This window comes from Pezoporus flaviventris, unplaced genomic scaffold (assembly GCF_033815535.1).
Source record: "Pezoporus flaviventris isolate CSIRO_AGI_PZ_B2104156 unplaced genomic scaffold, CSIRO_AGI_Pfla_v1 ptg000054l, whole genome shotgun sequence".
Classification (NCBI taxonomy): domain Eukaryota; kingdom Metazoa; phylum Chordata; class Aves; order Psittaciformes; family Psittacidae; genus Pezoporus; species Pezoporus flaviventris.
In genome coordinates this window covers 4487685-4510046 of record NW_026892602.1, presented here as the reverse complement: position 1 = coordinate 4510046, position 22362 = coordinate 4487685, and positions in this window count along the sequence as shown.

Here is a 22362-nt window from a genome sequence, read left to right as displayed (position 1 = left end):
ATTTTCAAAGTGTGCTAGTAAAAGCAGGTATCGAGTTCTCATTGAAAGTCAAAGGGATCCAATGATGAATTCCATTAGACCTCTTCATTTGTAAAATCCCAGCCTATTCTCCTTGACATGGGACATGTCTTCATTCTCTTCTAATTTGTGCCTGCTATATATTGTACAAGTGTTAATTAACTGATAGTAACATAATTAAGAAAATGTTGCTATGGATCATTGTGTTTCGGTTTCAGACACTGACAATGAAGTAGAAATACAATTTTAAAACAGCAACTGGCTGCCAAGCTTTATGGAAATAAGAATATCAACATGAGGTTATGATTAAAATTCCAGAACCTTCAAAAGTAACTCATGGATCTATCACTTTATTTTCCTACTTCCTTTTTCGATGGAGTTCTTAATCTACTCGCAGTATATGACTGAGATTTACATATGATTTTAGCAAAACACGAAGTCCATTCTGCTATTGAATTTCTCAGTATGAGACTGAGTGGACTAGTTTTATGTCAAAGGTATATTTACATGACAAAATAAGCCTAGACAGCATTTTTAGCCTACAACAGATAGTTAACATGGTATTGTTTAGTTTTTTGTGTCTACACCTAAATGACAAGGTGATGATTTGTTTCAACATTAAGAGTTTTAAAAGTATAATGATCTAATATTATCTAAGAACAGCTTAAAGTAAATGATACATAAAATTGATGTTTAATTGATTCATTTACTTTTCAAAGTCAGGGATTTATGAGACTAGAAGCTAAGATAAAGTGGAAGGTATAAACTAAATTCTCCACCAGGTGGGTTCCAATACAATTTTATGTCTGCAAAATTAAAATCCTGATAACACAAACAATAATGTTACAACAGACAATAAGACACAACCTAGGCAGCAGGAGAGCAACAGAATGTCATGTACTTCAATTGCCATTGTTTTCAATAGTCCTCTGAGGATTTACACAGCGAGGATGTGGTCCTCTGAAATCTACAAAATACCTCCCTTTATTTTTTTGTCTCTATTTACTACGTTCAGATTTGTGTATTTAGCTCAAAAGTTGTTTGAGGCTTTGGGGATCTCTAGTTTCTGTATCTTCCTACACTTTAACTTACTACACTGTTGAGAGGAAAAATAAACAAATTTACATGGAATTGTAATGAAATTATTATGCAAAGGAGCCAAACTTCTATATCCAAGAAACAAACTTCTAAGCCAAGTTTGCATTTAGCATGAAAGGAACAAATCCTGATATGTTTTTAGTTCCAAGTGCCTAGAGATGTCCAGTAGTTCTATTAGTGTCCTATACAGACGTCTTCTCCACAATTCTCCTGGTGCAGCGGCTATACAGTAAGTGGGACAACACACACAGTAAGAACATCAGGGAAGCAGAAGAGAAATTAAGAGAGTAATAATAAAATTAAGCATTTTGCTTATTCTGCTGATGCTAGAAGCTGCAATCAATGCTATTACAAGAACTTTCAGAACTACAGCCAGCACTCATTGAGGTAACAAAAGGGGTCCATAAAAACATTGCTCAGGGCCACTTTCTATTTTCATCCTTCTTCTTTTTGGTTTGTTTTCTTTTTCAACCCAGAAAGGAGTGATGATGAAAAATACTGATTCCCACATTCAGAGGCTGAATCTGGCTTTTGGGATCTCTAGTTTCCGTATCTCCTACACTTGAAGCTCAAAGTTCTCTACACTGAAATACAAAGTCTATAGCAGAAACCATGATTCCTCATTTTGAGGGATACCTGCCTGCCCCACAAGAGTCACATGAAGCCTTTGAACCTTATCCTGTAAACAACTGCACATGTAACTATGCATATGAACCCCGCTGAAATTAATGGAGCAGGCAAAACACAAAGTTATATGAATAAGTGGTGTGGGACTCGGAGTTCAAGCATTATACATCTGCTTCTTCCCAAAAGATAAGATGAACTACATAATCTTTTCCACCTGTACACTGTGCAAAAATATTGCTCAGGGGAGCAAACATCTTAAAAAGAAAGTGACAACATCAAGAAGATGCTGTTCCTGAGAAATATATTCTAAAGTTATTCATAAGTTTACATACAACTTCATAGCTAACATCTACACATGGCCAATATGGAACACAGACAGAACTTGTACCTCAAAAAAATTTTTGTTGTATATGCAATTTTTAAAGATGTTACAGGAAAGATGCCAAATTTGTCTTGATTTTATTATTGGGGTGTTTTGGTTTGGTTTGGTTTTTTTGATGTAGGAATTCTGTCTGTTTATCCAAGGTAAATATGCAAGATGCAAGCATTAACAACATAAGAACATGGACATTGTTTGGGATTAAATTAAAACCATTTCCCTTATGCATTCTCATTTCTTTTTTTTACTACTCAATTCCCCTATGATGCCATCTGATCACTTCTTGAATGTCCCCTGTGCTTTTGCCTTAACAACCTTGCCTGGTAGGCCATTCCACACGTTTGTGCTTCTTGGCATGAAAAAAATGCTTCCTGACATCTGTTCTGAATTTGTTTCTCTTTATTTTCCATTTATGCTTCCTTATCCTAACATCTGTGTCATTGTGGAAACGGTAATTCAGATTGACGTTATCTGCGCCATTTAAGATTTTACATTCCCTAGCTAAAAGCTACTCATAACAGTGTAGTGGTTTTGTAGTTCTTATTGATAGCTAGTTTAGAAAGGTTTCGTAGTTGTAATTCATGTGGTTTAGGTTATACTTTGGCTTTGTTGTTGTTTCATTCTCCTTTTAGGCATATTTCTTTCAAATCAAGGGCCAGCACTGTCCTCAGTGGGCCCATTTCAGCCCATAGGTCTTCCCACAGATGTTCTGTACGAAGAAAAGATGTAGAATTTGGTCCAATAAGCTGTGTGGGGGTATCAAGAGGATTGTATATTATGCTAACTCCTGCTGTGGGTTAATAGTGCTCCTTTGGTAGCTCTACAAATCCAGCACATAGCAAATTTTTCAGTTGTTTCTCTCAGTGGCTTAAATATAGAGACTGGGAGACTGAACTGTACTCAGTAAATGTTATGTTTTGGTAATTTCATGCCATTTTGTCCAGACAGCAGAAGTGGTAAAAAGATTCTGAAAATTACTCTTACAGTTTTCTCAAGTCTACAAAATAACCTGGGACTACTTTTTCTATTCCTTTAAATCCTTAAGAGTGGGACTCAAGTACCTCCTTTTACCTGCCTTTAATAAAACAGATCATTTCAAGAGATGAACTGTCAAAATCTAGACTCACAACAAGCAAAGCAATTAACAGCATGCTTAACGGCAATTAGCAAACAGTCCCATCTCTCATGGTTGATAACTGTGATTCAGAGTTTAAAAGATACCCTTTGTAATACTAAACTTAAAAAAATATACAAGTAAAGAAATGTGGTAGCTGATTATGAAGTCTAGACTCAGGGTTCATGCTAGACAACCTATCAACTGATCCATTTTCATGGTAATAAAAAGGTATGATTCATACAGAGCTGTACCTAAAAGCATAGCCAAGGTTTACTCTTCTGCTTCCAAAATACGTAAATCTGATTATTTGAAATTATCAGAGAATTAGCAGTACTTTAGTTATTCTTTGACCTTACTTATTTTTGACTGTTGAATTAGTGTCTCCAGCTAGTGAATCATGAAACCAATAATTCCTAGAAAGGGTCATCAATAGTTGTTAGCACTTAATTCCCCTGCATAAATTCCCCCCAGAGTAAAACCTTTTACAGTGACTATTTCTGGAAAGATTGAAAAAACATTCTGTTTTATTCCACCATGCCAACAGAGCGCTTTGGTAAATACACCTAGATTTCAAGACGATTTTGATAAGTAGGTTTCAGTTTTTCTCAAGATCATAATTTTCTTTGTGGATATGAGCAGATAATAAACTTCCAAGCATTATTATTCCATTAATTTCTTATAAAAGAGGAAGAAAATGAGAAAAGTCTGTTTCTCTATACTTAGAGTGCACGTTCAGTCTAACTAGGTTACCCAGGCTTTTGTAATGCAAAAATCCATGTCCATCATTTAAAACCTGTCTATTCTACAAGGTAAGAAAGAAGCTAAAGGTGGCACCTGATTTTGTAAAGGATTACCTTTATTTGTTCATCTAGATGAAGTAGTGGGCTTTGAAACACCAAATATAATCCAGTTTATGTCTCTAGAACATGTTCAGTGAGATTAAAAAACAAAATCACAAGATAATGTGCAAGTAAACATGGTGGAGGCATGTGTGAATGTGTAGGATGGGAGACTGATTTTAAAAATGAGGTAGTTATGAAGTTATGTGTCATCTAAAATGTGCTTCACATCAAAGTAAAAATCCTACTCTTTACAGCCAGCAGAGAGCTGCATATTGAGCACACTAACAAAGGAAAGGTGGAAAACGAAGGAACCTATATCGGTATCTGGTTAACTAAAGGTGAGGGAGAAAGAATTTTAACATATTATTTACAGTTAGTGCAGATTCCCTTAAACAGGATTGCAAACATTAAACATGACATTCTAATTTCTTCTGCTCAAGGATGTCAAGGTTTTTAACAGTAGTCAATATTTTCTCAAGTAAAATGAGACAATTATCTTACATCATGTATTTTAGGTTGCTTAATTTAGGCAAGGAAAAAAAGCTGTTTTCTCAAAATGTCTGATATTCTGGAACACATGTACTTCCAAGTAATGCTTCCTGTCTTACAAAGCGGGCCTGGGTTACTGACCCTGTTCTAAGCTTTCTCCCTGATTATAGGGTAAGTTTCTTTCATGGTTATATCATTTTAAAACCTATTCAAATGTGATAACATTTTTGCTCCTGTATCTTGGCAACATGATTTATTCCGTTAACACTGTGCTTTACAGTCTGAAAAAAACTGTACCATCTGGGTTGAATTAATAGCCTACCCAGAAAAATAAATGAGAATGGTCTGCTATAATTAACATGTAGGTAAAGTATATTTAACAGATCATTATAATTAATATATCGGTTACCGATTTCATGCTAAACAGAGCTGTGAATGCAAGATATTAAGATTAGTTGCCCTCTCTTTATGCACCTAGTAAAAAGGCAATGGAATCATAGATCCAAAGAATCAATAAAATTGACTTTAACGTGAATAACAGATATGAAATTTCAAGCAAAGAGATGCAATGTAGGGTAATATGAAATAGAAGTATAAAATTATTAGTTTCATGAATTCAGAATTAACACTAGTAAACTCAAATATGACCTTACACAAAACAAACCTCCACCAAAATGTATGCATGAGTAATGAATTTAAACACTGCTAAAGGCATCCATCTACCCAGGGCAGATCTGTTTCATAAAGCTGTCTTAGTTTGTATTACATAAAACGTAAGATACAGTAGAAAGCAAACGAGAGATGTGGATTTGATCAAAATTCCACAGAGTGCTGTCATCCAAACAGGCTTTTCATAAGGCACAACTGTTGGTTCCTTTTTCACAGGTTACTGAAAGAACCAGGGTTTTTTCAGGGACTTCCTTCCTGTTCTGTGTCCCAAAAATATAAACTTCACTTACTTTAGCTACCCCACAAGATGTATTGGATACCTTTTCAGCTGAACTGATGTTGACATTGCCAAGAGATATCAGAGAAAATATTACAACTTCACAATTACTATTTGTCTACCTTTATCTTTCTAATTCTTTACTAACAAATCCTGAAACTCACATACAATTGAAGATTCTTATCTGAAACTAATGCCACTTTTGTTTTACACAGAAATTCTATGGGTTTAAAAATAAATAAATAATAGGTTTGCAACTGCCCACCACCCCACTTGCATAATTAGGGCTTTTGTGTCTCCAAGTTATCTTTAAATTAATGTTATTATAAATCTTGTTTATTACTGAATAGACTAAGGGTCATTTGACAGCAGTGTAAGGCACATTGCAAACAGAGTATGTAGGAGAATCCATTCCAAAAGGCTTGCAATTTAGATAGAGAAGACAGGATATAAGGGGCAAATTAAATTCAAATGCAGTTAGAGAGCCAGGGGAATCCCCTGCTTTTCTCTTGATTTTCACATTATGCACAGACACAGAAGTTAAATGCAATACACTAGGAATATTTTTTAACACATTTGGGATGACAAAAAAACCTGAAACACTTTCAAACAAGGCTATAGATAACAACACAAAATCTGTACAAGACATCACTATTCAGCACACAGGTCTTGAGAACAACATGGGAAAAAATTGAAATTATAGAGGTTCAAAATATTTTTTAAATTCAAAACATGGTTTTGGGGAAAAAAAAAAACAAAACATTAATTGGCACAACTTTCTGCTAGTGGAATTCATTTTGGATATCAATAGGTTGTGGAAAACACAGGACTGGCACATTGATCACAGGGAACATTTGGCGCTTACAGGGTTTTACAATTATATAGCTGAAGAAGAATGCTACAGTATTCTACAGTAATTGTCACAATTTAAATAATTACTTCAGCTGATTACTGTAGAATAGGAAATAAAAATCAGCCAAAGAGATAATTACAGTCATGGCAGAAAAAGTTTCAGTAGCTTCCATGAAGAAATTAAGATAAAGGGCAACACTTTTGCATTCCTTTCCATGTCCATGTCAATGACAATGCTGCTGTTAACATTCTCCAAGACTTCCACTAACTCCTAAAGATACTCCAAAGGAATTATATTCCCAGCTCAATCAAATTTACATTATAATGTAAAGTGTTAACAGTCTTGTCATGTTATTACATCAATAGATTATCACATGTAAGTTTTGCAAAATAATTTTATCTCAACATTACTGAAGCAACTATTAGGATTTTGGCGAAAACAAACATTTTGTAGGATTTATGTTTTAGTCTGGAACATCTGGCATTAGTCTCTGACACAATCTGTTCCAAAGCTGTAAGTCCACGTTTCTATAACCCATCCAGACTCTTCTGCATTAGTATAAGGTAATACAAGGTGACACCTAAGTGAAAAGCAGTCTAGACAATTAGCAATTGTTCACATACATTCTAAAAGTATATTAATGTTGCTAAGGACTAGCACTGGATTTCTCTCCTTCTGTACATTTATCTGCTATAGGTGAAGTTTTAAAATATTTTATAAACCTCTTTTATTACCAAAAGTTTTTACAAGATCTTTTTTGCCCAGACTGGAAGGTAGAAGAGGGCATAATTGCCATAAGTTATTTTGAATTTCCTTGATAATATAAAAGCTATCAGAAAGGTTTTACAAGAGTACCACTTTGACACTGGTGTGGACTTCAACATATTGTGACTACTGTAATACAGATACCTTCATATGTAGGATTAGGGAAGCAAACTCATACCTGACAGGAATAAGATTCAAGTTTTTAGGTGAACAGTTATTAGTAAAGAAAACAGGCAGGAAAGGACTGATATAAATATCTACAGTGGCAAAGTAAAAGTTCAGAGGAAAACAGAGCAAAAGCAAAGGCTCTTTTTAAAAAAAAACTTAAACCAAAACATCAACAGTTTAAATAGCTACTGCAGCAGACCCAGCTCTCAACTAACAAATCCCATCTTTCAAAGAGCATTAAAAACAAGATGGAAAAAAGGTTTATCATTTGACTAGTGAAAACAGACGTATCAAAAAAGGACAAAAGTCTACTAAAGCCTTACAATCAGTTTTGGTGATTGCCTTAAAACAAAGAACAAGACAATTAGATAATAATTAATAATAATAATAATAATAATAATAATAATAATAATAATGTATGAACAGGTTTGTATGTTCTCAAAACTTCCAGCATCTTGCAACTCACCTGTTTCTTGTAGTAGACACATGAATGCATCTAGCCACTTTTGAACTTAACTTTGATTATAATGTGTTGAACAAGGCACAGTGTTCCCAAATAGGTCACCTATGATTCTTATTGTATTTAACACATTCCCTACGATTTTACAAACTTGACACTAAATCAAAAGATTTTCTACCTGGTTGATTTATTTATAGAGAACAATGTGAGTGTCTCGCAATGAGTGAAATATGCTAAACAAAGAATGCATTTGCTTTCCTGGAGATATTACATATGGAGAATGGCTGAAAGGCAAAGAACAGCTACATAACAGTTCCCTCCACTAAAGGACTGTAGGGAAAGCTCTTTATATTGAGCAATATTCTTATCAAGTTCCTGTGCGTGCTTTTTAGAAGTCAAATATTTTACCTAAATGGCAAAGACACAGGCATCTTCTGTTTTGGTTTGAAATGACTTTCAGCAGCTATGTAGGAAAGGTAAAATTCCATGTTGGCCACACACTAAAAACTTATTCAGAACACAGATGTCTTCTGGACATTTAAAGAGTCCATATTGCCTGCCTGCTATGCACTTTCACTGCAGGAAGGGGTAAGAGAATGACAATTTCCGCATGGGCCACTGAGCCAGCCATACTGTAAAGTCAAACATCAGTGGTGTCTTTTTCAGTTTACCATAAATTAGATACATATATGTAATCAATTTTTATCAAGCTAAAAACTGTCATTACATGCTGCTATACAGGCAATAATCCACAATTGAACAGAGTTGTCTTTTTGCCATTGTGGAAGTTGCCATTGTAAATATTTGATTTTTGCAATACAAACCTTTCCAGAAATTTAAGACATTTTTTTCTATTATCAGGTCTTATTCCCCATTAGTAATTTAAGTATATATTAACACATACATATATATTAATACATACATACATAACACTTTCAGCAGTATTTTCTTCTAGAAAAAGATGAAAGACACACTCTTGGTCACAAATCATAGGCCAAAACTCAGATAACTTCACCTGACAACTTCATACAGATAAGTTGTGTTCCACAATTAAAATCACATTAGGAACTGCAGCCCTAATGCAGCAAGAACGATACAAACCTAATGAAAATCAGAATTACTCTATAAAAAGGCATCAAGCTAAGTAAAAGATGAGAAGAGCAGGTGAACAAACAAACAAAAAAGAATAAAAAAGAAAGCAAAGGATAAGAAGGAAAGATAAGGGAAGCAGTATGACAAACTTAGGTCACAGCACACAGACAGCTTAAGTGCCACAAGCTTATCAAGAGCTTAGACAGGCTTTGGTTAAGCACCACCAAGTTTTATGGTATTATTTTGGCCACTGGAGGGCTCTTGTATTTTTTCCATGAATACCTTGATAAAGATTCAACACTATAGCTGTTCATGTTAATAGAGAAACCCCAGTTGCTACCATGACCAGCATGCGTGTGCCATTTCATGCAAATCGGATTCAACTTACGGTGCTTTTACTTCACCTGCAATTAAAAGTTGGAAAAGGCAAGAAAAAAACCCTCTCAAGTAAAAGCTATCCATTTCTTCATAAATAGGACACCTTTTCAGAGAATCTCTTTTGAATGCAGTGGTAGGGATGAGATCTGTACAAAACACAAAAGTATCAGTGCTTGGTATTGTGAGGGCATTACCCAGATTCCCTGTCAAGTCTCAGTCCTCTATAGGCAATAATAACCATTACTGGGCTTTTTGGTTTGAGGTCACTGCTGGGACTCTCAATACAATGAATGCAACACAGAAAACATTTTAAAATAGCTGATAAAAATCTTTTCCTTTTCCACCTTTGAAGAAGTGTTGGGAGAGTTTCTGACAAAAGATGGAAGTAATTTCAATGAAAAGGATAATGGGAAGTATATTGAATGAGAGAGAGGATGGAGGGCAGGAAATGCAACAATAAAGTTTAATTAAATTAAAGAACAAACTCCAGCAGTGAATTATATGCTAGATATTTTTTTTCTTAAGAAGCAACTGAAAAAGTTTAATATATGTTATTGAAGATAAAATATAACTGTAGGATATAATATATTGATCTTTGACTCAAAAGCTGATGTTCCACTGAATACCTCCCTTCCTTCTTTCCCCACCCCCCCCCTTTTTTTTTTAACAATTCAATTTCTATAACATTGTTAAGGAAACTAAAAGAAGTGTCATACATGGAGTATCTAAAATAGCATCTTCAGAGATATTTATTTCAGGTCACAAAAGCCAATGGATGACAGAAAGAATAAGGTACCCTTATGAGTAACACATGACACTGACACGGGTAGTTGAAATGAGACACCCTGTGACGTCAGAAACCACTTCAAGCCATACCCTGTGTTTACCAGCAAGAGATCTTATTAATCTGATCATACTTTAGCTCCTCCAGACCTAAGGGAGGGGGGGACGAAGGAGTTAAATACCCAGCATAACTGGAAGAAATCACTGACTGTTGTAGTTACTTTTCATATTAGAAATGCAAGTAAAAAAAGAAAAGAAATCATAAAATTTCAGACCTTACAGTCAAGGCCTCTACATCATCTACCCAAATATGTTCCTGATGCTTCGCCTTTACAAATCTCCTTCTTAAACCACATTACATAATAGTGCCACAACAGATATGTCCTTAAATTCTCCCATCATGCATTGGTTTGAAGTGAGGCTAGCACTATGGATCCCTATGAAACTCATCAAGTTTCATACACTTCCACCTTTTCAGTTGTGGGATATCACCAACATGATGTGAAAGAAAAGTTCTTTAAGTACTTGTGACCTTGCAATGACAACATGAATTTCGCATTAGCCATCATAATGCCAATACATAATTACCTGCAAGCAGAATCACACAAAAGTGATAGAAGAGGAGCTGGAAGGATGCTCTCTGGGCTTGCCATAGAAGAAAAGAGTTAAACAAAACAACCAGAAAACCAAAACAGCAAAATAAAACAGATGTCAGTGCTCATACCTAAGTAATCCCGAGACTGAGACCCCCACTTAACATTGTCTAGAAGAGTGATAGGTACAAGTCAGACTTGATATCCAGAAGTAAGAGGCACAGAACAAATAGTAAATTCTACCAGGTTTGCCTGTCTACCCTGGGGATTTACAGTGAGAGAGCTGCATCGCTAGTTGCCTGGCAATAGCTAAAAGCTCAGAAAAGCAAGTCACCTGAGCTGCAATTTGATTTTGAAACTGAAGACAGTGTTTTTCCTATATATTTTAACTTTCATTTTTAAATTGATTTATACACCAAGACCATCAGTTATAAATAGGGACGGAAACCCAAACTGATTTTAAGATCTGGGTGTGGTCCTGCTTCATTTTCCTGACCTTGCCCAAATCTTTGTCATCATCATTTCAGCAGCTGTTAAAAATATGGTATTTTAACTGCCAGCTTTCTGGGGCCAGCGCTTAACATTTTGAACTGCTGATCAAACAAACAATTTAACATTATAATTGAGCTTCTTTCAACAAAGTATCACAGACTATGCTCAGAGTGTACCGGACAGAAAAAAAATGAGCATTTTGTAGGACTATGGATTAATTCATGGGTATATATGTGATTTACTGTCATTGTTTCCTCTCATGCAACCAAAGCAGAGCTACTGACTGAGAAAGTACCATACTGTGGTTAAAAAAGTAAAGCAGTGGTTAAGAGAATGTTCCATAAGCAATGATAATCCTTTTACACACCTAATGTTTTTGAAACTACTTTCATTATTTCTTTTTAGAGCAGAAACATAAAATTAACAAAACTGTATGGACTGACCCTTTAGGAGCATATTACCTGCATTTACACTTTGCAAATAGTAGAAATGTTTCAGGTATTTTTCGGTGTATTTAGATTTGGGAAAATATTTATATATATATATCTTCAAGAGTATATTGGCAGACAATCTTGTAACAATACTAAATTGTACTAAACATGAAAATAGCTTTTATCTTTAATTGTCAAACTTTTAAATTGTTTTATGCTGTTTTCCCTTAAATGGAATAATTGAAAGATTAATAGAACCTAACATTTCATAAAGGACAACGGCCTATCAAAATTAAAACAACCTCAACACCATAGCATCTAGGAGCCATAAACAAGTTTATAGGGACAACATTGCGTAAGAAGTAAACATACAGAGCACCAGCATCAGGTGAAGCAGTATCATCTTGTGACCCAAGAGGGAAGCTGCTGCCTTGGCATGCTCTGCACCTTTCCAGCTACCTTAAGCATTCCTATAGCATTCGTAGTTCCCAGTATGTTAGCTCTTTCTACTTGGCTGTGTGATACTTATTTTAAACCTGATGTGATTTATTACCTTTTCCATAAAAGGGCTGCTCAATGTCCCCCACTATTAAGAAGTCTAAGCAAACAAGCCCCAAAAAATTCAGTTGTCACTGGCAGCTTCACTTCAGAAGTCATGTTTACAGCAAGAATGTTAAGACTAACAAACAAAAGGTAAACTTAAAAAAGTTCTAAACATTACTTAATATAATAATAGATACCCCAAATTAATAGCTCCTATTGAAAGCTTTGGCTTTACTTTCCACAGTAGATGCATTCTGCTGCTTCTCAAGGGACAGGGAGCTAAATGCAGTCCTCTAAGTGAGCTCTTTTAGGACAAGGACTGGTATTTCAATCAGGACACAAGCTCCAAGACTTCTGAAATATAAAAGCAGAGGATTTATTTGAAATACAGTGCAAGATCACTTAGATCATTTCTAGTTAACAGCACTAATGACATCTTGGAAAACTAAATGCTTGAGCTGCGCTTTGGGTAAAGGCCTATGAAAACATGACTTTTCAACTGGGACATAAAAGTCAGATCGAATATCCTGTGTACTCATGTTTTAGAAAGGTATGCTGAGTTTTGTGTGCGCAGACAAGTCCACCCCTGAGCGCTCAGAATATGTGCTTCGCACTGTGAGAAAAGAACTTACTCAATACACTGTTAAACATGCCAAACCTATTAGCTTATGATTAAACTATAACACCTCTTCCTTTTTCGTGATGTAATTACCATGATGCACTTCTAATTAGCACCCCTGATCCTTTGGAACAGATTAGGTATACATAAAGTGGTGTGCCCGAGGAAAGCCTTTTTGACAGATTTGCTAGACGAGATCAAGCGGAATGCCTTCTGACTGTCAGTACAAACATAACCATTTAAAGAGCAATGTATTAGAGGGTCACATAATAATAATCACCATCTTGATACCTGTTAAACTTCATCAGAGTTCAAGTACAAAAGGGGTTTGATTAAATAAATATGGAATTTTAATTTGCATGGATATGTAATATTTATATTTAATGGTCTATTGTTATAAATGATAAATGGAGTTTAAAAATGCATATCACTAGAAGACATTATTAACTATAACTGTTTTGTCAGGCAGTAATTTGCATTTAATAATTTCAGGCATTTTCTTATTCAGAACTTGTATTTTCCCTTTTGAGTTCTTCTACTCCTCTTTCCTCTGCACTTAAGTTATTTTTTCAGTGCAGCAAACTATTGGGATATAATGGTTAAATAATGTGAAATTGCACTGATGCCAGTGAAATAAAAGCGAGTTTTACAAAACTAAGTTCCTTCTCTGAACATAATAACAGTAAATTTCTAGTGTCCTGTAGTGCAATATCCATTAGATTTATTATGTTGCAATTCCCAATCCCACTAGTTCTGCCTGAGGGTGAGTATATTACATTTCATCACAGTTTCATTTTCTCCTACAGATGAGAAATGGGAATGCTATTGCAGTTATATAGCATGCATGTGTTAAATCTGATCTCTAATAAAATCAAACACATCACAACTCACAGCACTTTAGCACAGCGTCTGCAAAATGAAACACCATCTGTCATCATGTAGAGACTGCCTTATTGTAACACAAAATCAAACTGCTCAGTGTGAACATTGTTATTTAATAAATGGGTAAATGGAAACTGATAATTATGATCTTATTTATTTTAAATGACTAGTTAAAGCTACCAAAAAATACATTACAACTTATCAATTAGATGTATGGACATTACACTATCACCAAGAGTAAACATCCATAAGCCAAATAAAAATTTTAAGTGCATTTAGTGAAAGAGTGAGATAAATATGCAAGACATACACTTATAACAAAGACCTGCCAAAATGCAGGCTAAGGATAGGAACTGACAGAACAAAAATTCATTGTCGGTACTAATGAGACAATTGTATTTTCTGGTTCAAAAACAGCTAAAGGCTATGTTGTTAAAGAATAGCTATTTGTTGCAAGCAGGAAGGTTTAAAGACAAAATGAACATCATGCTCTGGTCTGAACGGATTGGGATGCTTAAAGGTTAGCCATCACCCCAGCGTTAGCTGGACTTCTACGAGCTTCTAGTTTGGTCATTTTAACTCATATCAAAGTGAAGAATGATGCCACATACTTGTTGTTAGTGCAAATTAATTGCCTTAAGGAAAAAAAAGCATTTGTCAGCTAAACTGTTCTTTTCAATTGGCATCAACAGATAAAACAAAATTTCAGGTTTATAATTACAAGAACCTGGATGTGACAATTTAAATGTCAGCTTCCAGTTATATAGGTTTGTTTTGCTACAGTAACACAAACATGAGTCATTTATCTTCAGAAAGGGATCTTCACACACAGAATACATGGTTTTATATTATCTGCAAAGACAATAACACATTCTGACAAAATCTTAATAGTCCCATTGCCCTCATATCATTTTTAAAGGCCCCATGAGCCTGGTAAGGTGTCAACAGAAGTGTCCAATGCAGTAGCAGTAACATTGTGTGATGGCTATGGGAGCAAATAGAATGCCAGTAAAATCTCATGTGTTTATGAATGTAAGAATTTTCTCCTTTTCACTGATTCTGTATCATGACTTGAACAGCCATTAGTACTTCTGCAGAAATGCCCCATACTGGGAATGCATTCATGACTATTTCTGCTGATATTGGATTCAGAGTTTATTACATAAAGCTTAAATATATCATGAAATTTATTATCTGTTCATTTTCAGATTTCAAGTTTTCAAGGCATTAAAACAAAAAAAAACAAACAAAAACAAAAAAACGAACCACAAGGCAAAAACAATCGCATTTATAAACAGTGTTTGCCTTAAAAGAAAAAAATCACTGTCCCCTGTTCTGAATATGTCATTTTTGGAACTAGTAAGTAAAATGGGTGCAGGCCATGCACAGAAACTCATTATTTTCACAATAGAAATCTATATGCAGAATTTTGTTTTACATTCCATTGATTAGGACTGCAGTTCCAATTTAAAAAAAGACAGATATTTATATAGAGAGTCTTAAATAATAGCCTTAGCACTTGGGACCTTAAGAATCATGGTGGTTATTTCTTCTTTGGCTTGCCCTGTTTGTTGTTCTTAGTCTTTGAAACACATGCGTATGTCACACCGAAATACCTACCAGGCAAGATCCCAATAAAACTTAGGCACCAAGTGGTAAAATAAAAACAGTAAGTGTCCTTTATCCTGCAAATTCTAAAGGCACTGTATGATATAGTCATTTACCAACCACTGAAATGCAGCCACTTGCAGTGAGAAACACAGCAGCTGTTTAACAGCCCACATTAACACGACACAGCAGTCTAGGACAGGCGGCGAGGAAGAATACCCTATTGAGACAGAAGTGGAAAGAGAAATTACAAAATCTAACTATAATTACCAGGGTTGGATTAGGGCCAGGAAACAGTCACTATAGCATCTTGAATAACCACAATAAGTCTGCAAGTTGCTTTTATGGCTCAGCCAGGAGATGGCATCTCAATCAGCACAGAGCTCCCTAAGACCATATTGGGACCCTGCCTTTCATATAGAGCAAAAGGGTCCCAATAGAGCAAAAATTAAGGCTGAAGTACCAGCTTTATGTGTATTTGTCATAGCTCTTGTTGGCTAAAATTAGCTCTTGAGCATTAATTTAATATTAAGTTTTCGTGTTGATTATATCAGATTAGGAAATTATACAATCACATATGAGGCTTTTGAGAATACTGAAATATTCTGCACACAGGGAGCACTGATATACTTTCCATATGTGCTTCATTTATACAAGGGAGCCCTTAGAGAGGGATCATCTTTCCAGGGAGACTCCGGAGGTTTGGTTGCTAGGAAATTATACATGCTTCTGTTTTTAATGAGATTTAAAGTATCATGCATTATATATTATTTTCTACATTTAGGATGTCCACCATTATTTAGCTTATTTTATACTCCATTTTGCATTTCTGACATATAATCTCTCTGCATACAAAACATCTTAGAAAGAATTCCCTGAGAAATTTCAGAGAGATTACATTTCGTATTTTTTCTTCAAAAATGAAAGTTTATATAGCTTTTTCTTTTAGTGACATCTGCTGCAGGCATTCATTCATCAAGAATATTTTACTGACTTAAAAAAGAATTAATCTTTGCCCATACCACAACAACTATTAATGTGGATACTGTGAACATTCTACCCATTCTGTTCTGTTGTATATGATAAGAATCCTGCTAGCCTTGTTTTCAGAAGAGAATTTTGAAGTCTGCAGGTTTTATTTCCCTGAAAATTACAGAGGTAATGTTTAAAGAGAATTTTCTAAGAATAAAACACTCAACTCCTTTTACCTTTGAATTAAATAAAAAGGCATCCATAACAAATGAAATTGTAGAACTACGTAACTGCCCGTCTTAGGAAAGTAAATCTTTATGTAAATGCAGAGCAGAGCCAGCTTTTTACAGGGCCTTCTCCCATTTACATAATAAGAGATGCTAATCAAAGGTCAAAAAATGGTAGCAAACATTTCTGTTGAAATTAGAGGTTGATAAGGCAAATTATTATGTTAGCTCCAGTTTAAGGAACAGTTTTGATCTGCAAATAGTTTTCAAAACTGCATATTTAATATTCATCAAAGGTGATAGAATGTGACTTTTCACTGCCTCCCTGTACTAGCATTGGATTTCTACTATGCTTGGTTCACATGTGGAGAGTACAGCTATTTCAGTATTCTAACTTAAAACGCAATTTGAGAAGTATGAAAAAGATAGTTGATCAGCTGTAGTACAAGTTGTACAACTATTCAAAATGCAGCAATATATATTCAAATCACTGTAGTATGGGCATATTATTCATCAATGAAAACCTATTATTTTTCTCCACAGTAATTCCCATCCTTCTCCACACATATGAGATTTCTTCTGTTGCAAGACTTATGAAAACCAAAATTGATGATCCAGAAAGCTTTAAAGATGATTTTAAAACCCTGAGCTGATTTTAAGATATCCAGGTTTAATAGCTGCTCATTATCCTTTGTAGTTCTTCCTTAAACCAAATCAAAAGGTAGTCATTTCACTAATACATTAGTTTTTCTCCCCTGAGTAGAAAAGTCCTGATCTAAAGTAGTTCTATCACATCTATCTCATAGTGGCTCAATGCCTTTTGTTAGAATCTTGATTATTCTTAATTCATCCTTTCTTATGGTCTATAGCTCTGTTGTCTTAGAATCATCTATCAATTTGCTTTCCTTACAGTTCCGCAGCACTTTGTATTTGTCATGTTGTTATATCTTTAGACTTCCTTTATCTTCTTAAATTCAGGTTAATATTGCAGCTATAACTGCCATTTCTCTTGATTGCAGCTTTTGGACATTCTAGAAATATGTTTTAAGCAACTCCTGATTACAGTTCCATGTTTTATTTAAAGTACACCACTTCCAGTAATTTACCTGACAATTGTTTTGCGAAGTCAATCACTTTGAATCGCCAAACATATGCTACCTGCTCAGATTTATGTTGTTTACATGTTATTTACAGTGTCTTACCTGCATGACCACCCACTTTTAGTTGTGCAACCAGCCAGATTTTTGTTTTAATCAACATGAGGCTAAGTATAGATTTGTTTCTTTTTTTGAATAAACACTGAGTCACTTCAGACTTGTTACAACTTAGACGATTTCCTATATTCTAAGCAGCTCATTTCCATTTTATTTACTTATTATTATTAAAAAGCACACTTGTTCTTCACAACCTCATAAATCTCCCCTACAACCCACAAGACTTTAAGCATTCACAGAACCCTTTTGCAAAGAATTCCACACCTCAAACATCATACAAAACCCCTTGTCTGCTTTGAGCCCCTACCCATTGCATTTCAAACTCATCAGTTCTAGAAACAAGAGGGTAGGAGGGGGAACTAAGAAAATACAGTCTTCCTTTACATAGTAGACTGGATGTTTGAGGAGCATCCTCTTCCGCAATACAGCATACCCTTCTAGTAGACACTGACCAAAACCCGGACTTTCACTTTACTTGTTAAAGAAAATATCCTGGATCAATTTTTTAAGTAAATCATTTTATTTTGAATTGGCAGTCACTTCTTGTTTTACATCCCATGTTCTCAAGTATTCCCTTCCCAACACCCCAGTATACGCATCAAACTAGGGCTCATTTTACTTGATGCACTTTTCTTTCCAGGTACTCCAGGGCTCTGAAATCACAAGAGTCAATAGGATAGGATAACAATATACAGGATATAACATCATATATTACTCCAAACTCTCTCAAGCAAATGGAGGTGGTTATCCAAAACTGCAGTCAAATATCACACCTCAGTTTTATTAAGAAAGCATGCTAGTGTGTTTTAGGAAGAGGAAAAAGCATTCATAACGAAATGTCTTTTGGGAACAGGGAGAAAATGATAAAACCTGAAAACTTAAAGACATGACAAATTTCTATCTGTAACAGTGTCTAATATCACTTGATCTACTGGCTGCAGGGAATTAGAACTAGCCAAGGAATTGCTCCTTTGTCCTTCTCCTTGCTCTTCTTTGGTTAAGTATGGTTTCCTTTTCTTTGAACCAAGGTATGCAATGCTTTGCAAACCTGCTTACCTGGTTTTCTGTACTGGCTCTGCTACACCTGCCCACTTCCATTTTCCATTTAAAACCCTTAGGTTTTGATAGATCACTTTTACAGCTTTTTCTTTTTATGTCTTTACACTGAAACACACAACAACAACTATGACATATTCAGTGAACACCTCAACACTGATTTATTGACAATTATCATGGGAATGGGTGCAAAGTTACACGGAGAAAAACTTCTGGCACTTTAAATTCCAGTGTCTGCCCCTCCTGATAATCAACCTCAAAAAAGTATGTAAAACAATATGCAAATTTGAACTTTAAAACTCGGTTTACACCTGGCTCTGAACATATTCAAATGCTAGGTCCTACCTTTAATTTTATAGCAGGTAAGAGGGCACAGATTATAGTATCTATGCATTACAACAGCTGAGGTACTAAAATTTCCTGTTACAAACATCTCATGGCAATTTGCTGTTTTAATTGCTTGATATGTGACAGGCAGTCAGTATTTCTACAGCTTTATGATCACAGTGACATGGAAAAAAATTTAAAGGGTTTTAAATTAGCACCTGGTCCTGCCTCTGCTAAAACACTGAAAAACCTGATAGAAGTTAAGGAAAATACATTAAGTGGCTTTTGACCATCAGATTTCTGTTTTGTTCTGAGAAACAGAAGCTTAAGGAGTTTTCATACCAAAAAGCTGTCGTCAGTTTCAGTTCGTCTCAGTTACACGGTTATGCTATACATTTGCACATGGATTTTTTTTTAAGCCCTTGATAACAAAATGTTCATGGCTATTCCAATGGAGAGGCTGTCTATATATCATTGAATCAAGAGTAATGCGAGCAATCCCTACAAATACATTTGTAGATGGGGAACCCTTGTGCCCTATTCCCAGAGTTCCACAGCATTCCTTGGTTAGGCAATTTCTATAAATTACTAGATAAAATCTTGAAGGAAAGTAACACTACCATTACAAATATCTACTGAAATCTCAAAGAATGACTTCTACACATGCATGTGCTATAATAAGGCATAGAAAAAAAATGATTTAGTGAATAGAAAAATAGCCAGTTTGGGCCACAAAAGTGAAAATAACAACACAGGAGTAAGAACTGCTACAGCGTAAGCCCAGGCTTGGTAATGGTGCTTAAGCATCTCCACCTGAGGATTCTTTTCTCATTATCATTGCTTTTGCTGGAAAGCTCAAGTGTGCTTAATGCACTCTAAAAACTTTGCATAATGCAGCAATTTTAAGCCTATGACTATCCAGTGTTTTCCTCTTGTTCTAAAAACTCCCTTAAAATGTTTGATGTTTCAGTGGATAACTTTATTAAGCAGTCAGAGTTGCACCAAAATGATTTCTATTTTTGGTTGATTCGAATGAAGGAAATTACTATTTTTATTTGTTTACAAAAAATACAGTGCTACAGTGCATTTTCTTTCCAGGGTATAACCTAGGCGATAGCCCTACAGGCTTAAGAGTACATAAAATTGTTGAAAAATATAATATTGTAACTACATTTATAATGTCTGCTTATTTGCAAGTCTAGCTTTCAGAAATCTTTTGAAAATCAAGACTATTGGCCAAAGCAAAGATTAATTTAGCAACTTTATAAAGCATGAATTGTCCCTGGAAGTTTTCACATGTTTAATTTTAAAAGTCTACCACTAATAGAAGAGGCACAAGACACCAGAGTCTTACAAATTCTTCTGAAGTTATCTCTACCACAGACATGAATGCTACTGAGAGACAAATCCTCAAGGTTCCCCAACAATAACCATTTCAGCTACTGAGAATTTCAGCATATTCAGGGATGAGACTGAGTCATCAACAGACACTAGAATTGCTTCTAAGTACTGTAAATTAAAGAGAACCAAAGCTGGCTCATGCACAACTTGATTTTTGCATGACAAGGTTTGATTGTCTGGAAGACAGGAATGTTAAAGTTATCATTCCTTATATGAGGTTTCTCAAATAAACAGCCTTGAGGCAAAAGGAGATACACAGAACACTGTGACAGTATTTTGTCTTCTGAAGATAGATTCAGAATATATGAGCTCAATGACAACTTGCAGTAGAAATACTCGGCAAAACTTAATGAGAATGCAAATGCACTGTATTTTCCAGTCATTTAAATTGGGATTAATCATAGCATTTCTGAACTCACCTCTTCCATACCCCTATGATCTCTCTTCCATGCCTTCCTTTTTCTACATCTTCTACCTGCTTGCACAGACAGAAAGTCTTCCCTCATGCAGACAAAATACATCGTTTTGAATTGTTACTAGAATAAGCTTTTGCAAAAAAAAAGATGGGCTTTGCAGCATTCACTTAACTGTGGAGTCAATATGATGTCAAGAGGGTAAGCTTTCAAGAGGTATGTCCCAGCACTGATAAAGCTTGGCTGAGCAGTATCAGTGTCCTACCACTGGCATCAATGCAAGTTGCTCCCGATAAGTTTACTTGTCAGCTGTCATCCATACAGGACAAACTGAACAAGTCATACAGAGTACCTGAAGTGCTGAGGATCAAGACTTCAACTAGGTCAGTACTCTAGGATCAAAAGAGAGTGAATAAGAGCATTGAAGAACAGGTAATAAATCTGCCTGTGGCTGGGGAGATGGTTAGCTCCAAGTGCTGGCTTCAAGCCACTTGGCAAACCTCAACATCTCAGAGCTGCCTTTACTGGAACTCTGGTTTCATCAGCAGAATGACTGCTTCTGATAAAACAGCAAGAGATACAAATCACTTACAAGAGAAATTGTACACAGTGTTCTCACTGGGTGGGAGGGGTTGGGGGAGAGATGAGCAACACACCTTATCAGTTTTGCTTGTTTTCCTCCCCCATAAACCCTCAACTTTCCTTTAAACTTGGAGGCACAATGTGCTTAGGTACAGCTGCTGCCTAAAAGCATAACAACCTTCCAATAGCAAACTAAATTATGAAACAGGATATGATCTGCACAGTACAAACTCTAATGTATCTCACAGTATTAGAACCTTTTCTTTAATGTTTAAAGAAAATCTCCCACTCCAGTATTCAGCCTTGATATTTTAATATGTTGTTATTTTCTGATTACAATACAATCAGAAATAAATCTTATTTATAGTCACTGACATCATGAACTGTTTCTCTATTTAGGACTTACCAGTGGTAGCGGGAGACAATTCAAATTCTGTAAGCATTCACAGGAACATCAAACAGCCACAATATGATGTATACAAATTATGCTTTTTCTTTGTGCATTCCATTTTTTTAATTTTAAACGTTTTAATTTTAAAACTTAATTTTTAATTTTAAACTTTTTTTAAAGTGTTAGAATAAAAATTAAATTACAATAGCAACTGCCATCATTGACTTTATCCTGTTAGTGTTTCCACAGCATGCTCTCAATAACTCTGGAATTTTCTCACTGTCATTTATTTCTCTGACAAATATGAACTTTGCAGTCCTGACACCCTCTAACATATGGAAACATTCTCTAGATTTAAAACCCGGAAAACTGAAGCAGAAAGATTTTTAACTTAAAGTTACCCTGGAAATCTACATTAACATCAGAAATTAAAACAAATGCTCAGAAAACGTAGTGTGGGGACAAAGAGATAATGCCGCAAACACAATACCATCCTAGCTGCAGGTAGAATATTTACTGTTTGACCTGCAACTCACACACTCCTCTGTCATACATAAATCAGATTTGGTGGTAGAGGGAGATTTCACTTGCAATTG